This window comes from Apus apus, chromosome 3 (genome assembly GCF_020740795.1).
Source record: "Apus apus isolate bApuApu2 chromosome 3, bApuApu2.pri.cur, whole genome shotgun sequence".
Classification (NCBI taxonomy): domain Eukaryota; kingdom Metazoa; phylum Chordata; class Aves; order Apodiformes; family Apodidae; genus Apus; species Apus apus.
This window is the reverse complement of record NC_067284.1, coordinates 86,815,278-86,822,690: the sequence shown is the minus strand read 5'-3', so window position 1 is coordinate 86,822,690 and position 7,413 is coordinate 86,815,278.

Below are 7,413 nucleotides of genomic sequence, written 5' to 3'. Positions count from 1 at the left end.
AGGAAGCCTATGGGGGCCATGCAGGTAAGAAGCTAATGAGCACCAGTTTGCCCCAGAGGCCCCTTCAGGAGAGGATAATGAAAGAACAGTAGTCAGGGGAAGTTTCCAGCCTATCACCTAGCTCCAGATCTCACTGCTTCTATCTCAGAGCAGATAGGGAGCTAGACCAGCTCCTTCTTACACAGCCGACAGCCTCCATTGCCATGCTGTGGGGATACCTTTGAGGGCCACAGGCAGAGCTCACTTTCTCTGATCAGTTATGTTAGTGGCCGCTGTGATGGAGAGTGCCAAGAACTACACCAGTTAATGGCAACTACAATGAGGGAGAGAAATGATCCTTTTTCCAGTTGAGGTCGATAACAAGGCTCCCAGGGGTACCTATGGGAAACAGATTAGGACTGTTACAGGAAATTAAGATGTATGCAGAAGAGTGTGTAAGGAACCCTGGAGAAGAGGTGTTCTGAAATTCTTGTAGCCTGATGAGAAACTATTCATTGGTTTTCCCAGATGGATTTTAGAAGAAGAGGTACACTTGCACATATAGAAGAACTGCCGTGCATTCACTGGCATGAGGTAAACCACAAACATCATTTGCTCAGCTCTAAGGCTCTTCTCCATACTCCAATGGATGTAATTGCGGATAGTGTTCCCACCTTCCTCTCCAGCTAATAAGCATCTCAATTGCAGTGACCTTCACCTGAAGCAAAGGTAGGGAGCTAGTAACAAGTGGTCTCATTCCCTACCAGCTTATTCAATGCAGTGTGTTTCTTTGCCACAGACTAGGATGTAGGGACAGCAGAGCTGTCCTGGCACCTGAAATAGAACTGCAGCCTTGTTGCACAGATTCCAGTAGCCCTAAAACCCCAGCTCAGAACAGGGTTCTCGAGGCATACTGGTCAGGAACAAACCTTTTGGAGCACTGGCATTCTCTGCAGGCAGAAAGGTTTTAGTTTCAACAAGCTACCATGTACTCTCTCAACTGAGGAGAGTTTACCTCTTCTTAGTCTCTACTGGTGTCCTCAGTCTGGAGTCAGGGCTTCACTTCTCACTTGATGATCAACACCCAGTGGCTATTAAAGCAAATTCAGTGCCCTCTTGACCTCTTTGGTGCTCCAGTCCATTTAGCTGCAGAGGCTGCATCCCCATCGTGGATGGGGCTCTCCCAGCCCATGTGCCCAGGGCCTGCTTGCCCTCCCTGTGCAGGCAGATGGTTGGCTGCTGTGCCAACTAGCACAAGTTCTAATTCTGCTTCCTGATGTGAACACACACATTTGGGACAGAAACCAAACTGCCTGCCTTACTTCACTGAGCAGCTAGGTCCTAGACAGCTGGTGCTGCATTACCAGCCAGGACCACATCCAAATACTGGCTCATTAGTTACCAGTCCTCCTAGGCATTCAGCACCAAACAGAAAACATTTCTGGTCTCTGAAGAGCCATTTCTTTTCCAGCTGAAGGCTCACCTCCATTCACTGTCTTCCAATGCTTGAAACACACTTGCTTTCTGCTATGAGACAGGGCTCTGCTGTTTTCAAAAGCACCTGATGGATGCCAATTTTCCAGGTAGCTAGGTGGGGACAACCATATAGGTCCATTTAAGCCAGAATAGAGTAATTTTTTTTCCCATGATGATGAGCTCAACACCTTGCTCAACAGCACATTGAAGCAAGTAACATTTATAGACCTGGGAGCACCAGAGCATACTGATACTCTGGGCTGCTACCCCACCTCCCAGATTCTGCATAAATAACAATGGAAACTCACAGACCAACACTTACGAAGACAGCAGTACTTCAAGTGAAAAAGCGGGACCTCCTTTGTCTTATGTGGCAGCTCCTTACCCTCCACACCTCAGGCTGTCAAACATAAAAGTGTGACCATGGGGCTGGAGTAAAGGCTCTGCTTCTATTCATGGAAGTAGGACTGCCCAGACAAAAAGAGAGACATTTCCCCATTCCTCTCCAAACAGCAGTAAAAACCTGTGATTGGATCTTCTTAGCTACATCTCACTAAAATTTGAGATCCTATCCCTTAAATAGACAATAACAATGTTTCCTCTAAATTGTCTCCTTCTGATTGGTTTCAAGTAGTCAAGGATGCTGTGTCAGTTTTCCAAGGAGAGGAATCTGGGGGCTTCCCACCAGTTTCTGGGGGAGCTACAGGTGCTATGACTTGTAAAAGCCAGGATCCTTCAGGTCAGGTACACACTTTCAGCCAAGTTTGTTCAATTTAGTGACAGCCTGGATCAGGCCTAAGGAGGGGAATAAAATGACTGTAAGGTAGAAAAAGGCTTGGCAGTCCCAGGAAGAGTCATCCCCCAGAAAGGCTGGAAAAGAGCAGTACAACAGAGTTTTAGCTTCCATTTTTGAGCATCCAGTGTCACACTGAAAACACCTCCATTTTAAAGAACTATTTTATAGAAGATACTCGATGAATCAGTGATGGCAAAATCCTGCAAGTGCCTGCAACCTTTTAATCTGATTCTGAGCCCCTTCAGATTGAATTTCCAGGTTTTGTTGCACTTGCATCTGGCACCTGGAAAAGAACTTCAATTACAGGCTTTTGTTCCATCCCAAAAGTAATCTCCTATATTTTCTCTTTTATTGTAGTTACGGTTAAAAGGGATCCTTCGGAGTTTTTTAGCAATGCTGACATCAAAGCCCATCTAAGATTAGCAAAGTACGTGCTTGGTATATGGCTTTAAGAACTCCAGTAAGCTTCTCCCTTATGTAGATGCTATATTCAGCTCTCAAACACCGAGTAGTCCATCTTGCTCCTACAGATAATAGGGGCAGATAGAGGGAGAAAGCAGAAAGGATATAGGCCATGCCTAATTCTTTACCAGTCAAAATACTGGGTTTCAAATTAGCGCTCTCATCCATCCCAACCATACACAGCAAATGCTGCTGGTGAGGGGAAAGAAAAAAAAAAAAGTGCATTTGTGGCATGCAGGCCCTCTCCCCCTTCCTCCATTGGCTCAGTCACAGATAGAGCATCTGCAACAAATTAATTTCCCTTGGTGCACTGCAGCCCCCTTGGCCGCACACAGGCTGCACACTCAGCATCTGCTGCCCTTTCTCACAAGTTCATGTCATGCTTTCAGCCACTTGTCACTGCACCTACAACTGTAAACTTCCAAAGGATTTTACAACTGGGTACAAGGCGGATCTCCAAACCTAAAGTCAAGACAAGACCAGTATGCTAATTTTCATACATTGTCCAGATGAGGAAATTAACCTGGCTCTTTTTACAAGAAAAGCTAGGTTCAAGACTTCAAAGGATCCACATCCCTTCAAAAGCCACGGTGTTTTATCTTCCTAAAGATGCTGAATGGTTAAGTTCCTATTGTGGAACTCTGTTTTACTGAACATACTTCTCTCTACTGTTTCAAACCCAAGGTAGGATGTAAACAACTTCAATGTACTACATATTTGTGCTACCATAGAGCAGCAGCTAGGAGTAACTAAGGAGCAGTGGTTTTGAAATGGCTCACTACAAACACACTAAAAACACTGTTGTGTAAAGGTGGGCTTCCCCGCCCCCCCTCCTAAAAAAAAAGAGTAACTGAAAGCACACATTTCAGAGGGTGTCAAATTTTGAAGATACTTTTACATACAAGGTGCAAAGCTCAGATGAACCTGATGTAAACAAGGAGAAGGAGTAGATCTAAAACCACAGAACTGCCAGAGATTGATGAGAGTTACAGAAAATCAAGCAGAAATTACTTTTTGTCCCTTCAATTCCTACTTCTTACAACTTCCTGCTGCAGACAGGCCCCTCCTCCTTTGTTAGCACCTCCTGTTTGGTTTTCTTTGTCACCAGCTTAGAGGAATACCCAAGAACACCCTGCAAACATGCTCCAGAGAGGAATTAGCTCAGTCAGCACTACATGCCAGAGGGATGAGATTTCTCTTTCCAAGGGAGGGTACGCTGTTCTGGGCATTGCTGTGCCATCACATCTTGGAGGTGGCTGTGGAGTTCTGAAGGCAGGAAAGCAGCTAGTGAAGGAAAAGGAAAAAGAAATAAAAACAAAAGCCAGAGTGCTCACTTGTCAAGAGGCCACAGTAGCATTCAGCAGCCCTCAGGAGACCAGGGTTGTGAGCCCAAATCCATAGGCAATAGCTGGCCTCACACCAAGCCAAGTGATGTTCTTGGGGGTTACACCACCTGGCTTTAATAACCCACCCATTAGGACCCCTTGTTTTGCTCACAGCTGGATGTGGACCCAGAGCCTGGCATGCCATCCCTAGGCTCCTGGGGTGGGCCCTGGGATGTGCCCTCCCTCTGCTTCTGTCCACAGATTCAGTTTTCACCATTGGGAATTCCTGCTCTGGAGTGTCACAATTTGCTGAAGGCTGTGGTTACAGGGCTTATGCTTGCTTTGTTTACTTTAGCCTGAAATAATGAAGAAGCCTGGACAGGAAAGCCCAAACATTAAACTAGGGGTCTGGGATATCTATCATGGGTTTTCCTCTAACAAACCTGAGAATCACACCACTTCTTTAGCACGTGCAGTCTTGGCTCCCACAGTTAAAAACCTCTCTGTTATCTAAGTGCTTCCTCCAGGAACTTGCCCTTCCTGGCTCTTTCTCCAGCACAGCCTTGCATAACTTGGAGCTTCCTTCTCACCCCATACTTCAGAACGTACCATAAGTAGAAAACTGCCAGATAAGAAGAGAAGCTTTGTCCCCCTTTGCCAGGACCAGTAGGCCACGAGATAGCCCTGTGCAGGTGTTCATGCCATTACGACTGCAAAGTTGTTCATGGTAATTAATTAAGAAACAACAAATAACAACCAAAACCAAAAGCTACACCACCAGCAGTACTGCCATTTAGAAGGTAGGTGCACATGACAATTTATAGGGAGTGAGACAGCAGCTATCATTTTGAATTTCCCTGGTAATACAGATGTACATTGGCCCATCTTTAATGGCTTTTGTCTGTCACATTATGCTTCAGCTTAGATCAGCAAAGGCTCCAGCTTCTCTTTTTAATGACATTTATTGTGTTCCATATTCATCTTTGCTGTGCACTAGGAATTGCTATCTGGGATAAAGCTAGCAGGGCTAAACTACAAGTGGTGGGAAAAAGTAAACACAGCAACAAAACCACATTTCCTTGGGGTAAAGCTGTGAGCAACAGGGCTTTCTTTTAAGGAGGATCCCCAGCAGCTACACACTAAGGCACAGGATTTGTTTACAGGAAGCCAAGGCCTCCTGGGACCAACCTGCACACATGAAAACCTAAAAAAAACAGTTCCCTACCTGGTTGGAGCAATCCAGCAGGGACCAGAGCTAACCCTGCCCAGCCTGTGCTGAAGTGGGCTATCCCCGCAGTGGCACAGGTCCTTCAAGCTGCAAAGCAGCATGTTGAGAAGCTACAGAGGAGGCTGGGACAGAGGCAACTGCATGCTCCAAGTGCCACATCATGCGTGCTCCTCCCCGTTACTCGTTGCCCTTCCAGAGAGCTTTTTGCTTTGCTGGTACTTGCTGTTCTCACCCAGAGGCAAGAGCCAAGTTCCTATCGTCTTGGAGGGAGCTGATGAATTTCTCTTCTACACTGACAAGAGTGCCTAGGTACGGGCTCCTCTAAATAGCTTTGATAAATCTGTATGAGGGAATTGGTGTTGACAGAATAAGAGTCATTGGCCAAAATGGAGTTCAGCTCAGAGTGAGGCTGAGCTGCCTTTCAAGCGTGGTTAACCACAAATATGAATGACAAAACCTTCACTTCCTGTGCTCTGCACCTTCTGCCTCCCCTCAGCCCCCACTCCTGAGAGGGTAGGGGGTGCATGTAAATGAAAGACTGTCTTTGACTAGTTCTAGACTTGAGCAGGAGCCAGAAAATACTGGAAACAGATGTTTCTAAGGGGAAATACTTTTTTTTCCTAGAAGTTTCCTAACTGCCTAGACACTTCTTACCTGAAATAGTGTCTGAACTAACAGAATATTGGTATTAAACCTGGGCAGGAAATCTTTTTCCTATTCTGTGAAAAGAAACCTTTCTTATGTATTCCTCCTGAGGAAATAATGCTTTGTTAGTTTTCTTACTCAAGAAAAGGAAAACAAAAAAACAAAAAACCTCTGCAATTAAGAAACCACTTGTTTCCCACCATAGCTAGTAGACAATCAATCATGCACTTCCTTGGAGTACAGGAGAATCAGGCTTAAATTCTTGAACTCCCCAAATCAGAGAGACTTTAGTCTTGCTCTTTCTGCATCCCTGATAACCATATGGGTCTCTGATACCTCACTGACAATATTTTCAGGAGTTTTGGACACCCTGAAATACCCTGCAGGGTGGAGACTCGCCTGGAGCCTGATGTGTGCTATCGAGTTGGGATGTGGAAGCTCAAAGAACACATCTTGCAATTAAACCAGAGCCATGGAAACTGCCAAAACAAAACCCAAAAATCCTTCCATAGTGCTGACAATTCCAGATCGCTTGTAAACCATATCATGGGTAATATAGTGTGAGAGATCACCAGATTTATGCAGAATACTTTGCATCTCATGAGGAAATAATTTATCACAGACAGGTAAAGAAGTGCCCCAGCCTGTTATTCCCACTGAATTTCAGTCCAAATGTATTCATCTTGCTTATGAAACTTGAGAGGGAGTTTCACACCACACAAATTCAGAGAAGTCATGCCTGGCTTTGTAAGCTGAAATAAGTGAATTCCAGGGCAGGATGAAACCAGTTTGGCAGCTTTTCACAGGGAAACTGTTGTATTGATAGGCAGGAACTTTTGAAACAGTAGAGTCAGACACCTAAGGTGTACAGTGCTGAAAATTATTTGTCATATTGTTTTGTAGTTGTACAGGATTTCTGATAAGGCAGAAATTTACTTCCATATATGCTTCCCCCCCCTTTACTTATATAAGGGAAATGCCAGGAATATGCTGGAGCAAGAACTTCTGCAACTGATCCAATACAGTGGTCAACTAATTGCCGCTTGTCCCTTAAACCTTTGCCTTATTTTTTTACCCTTTATATCTTGAAGAATAGTACCGAGGACTTGGAGTGCATACTTGAAAGCATTTTGTGTTCCAATACAAAGAGGTTAACATCCACAGGCAGAGAAAGAAATGCCTTTGTGTTATGCATAGCCAGATCTCAATAACAGATTGAAGATTTTGATTGAAGAAGGAAAGAAAAAATATCTGTTCTCAGTGTCTTTAACCAATCTGTGAAGGATAAAGGCCTTTTACACAGAAGGTGTGATACAGGCAATTGTAAGAGGCAACAGACATGACCTACAGATTGGAAACAATAATTTGTCCTGATCTAGATTGAATCAGATTAGCATCAATATACTACAGCTAGAACTCAAACTACAGGTTATCCTTTACATCACAAAACTTAAATAAACTTGCACATGTTCACACAGAAAGGTTCTTTTATACAACTTATG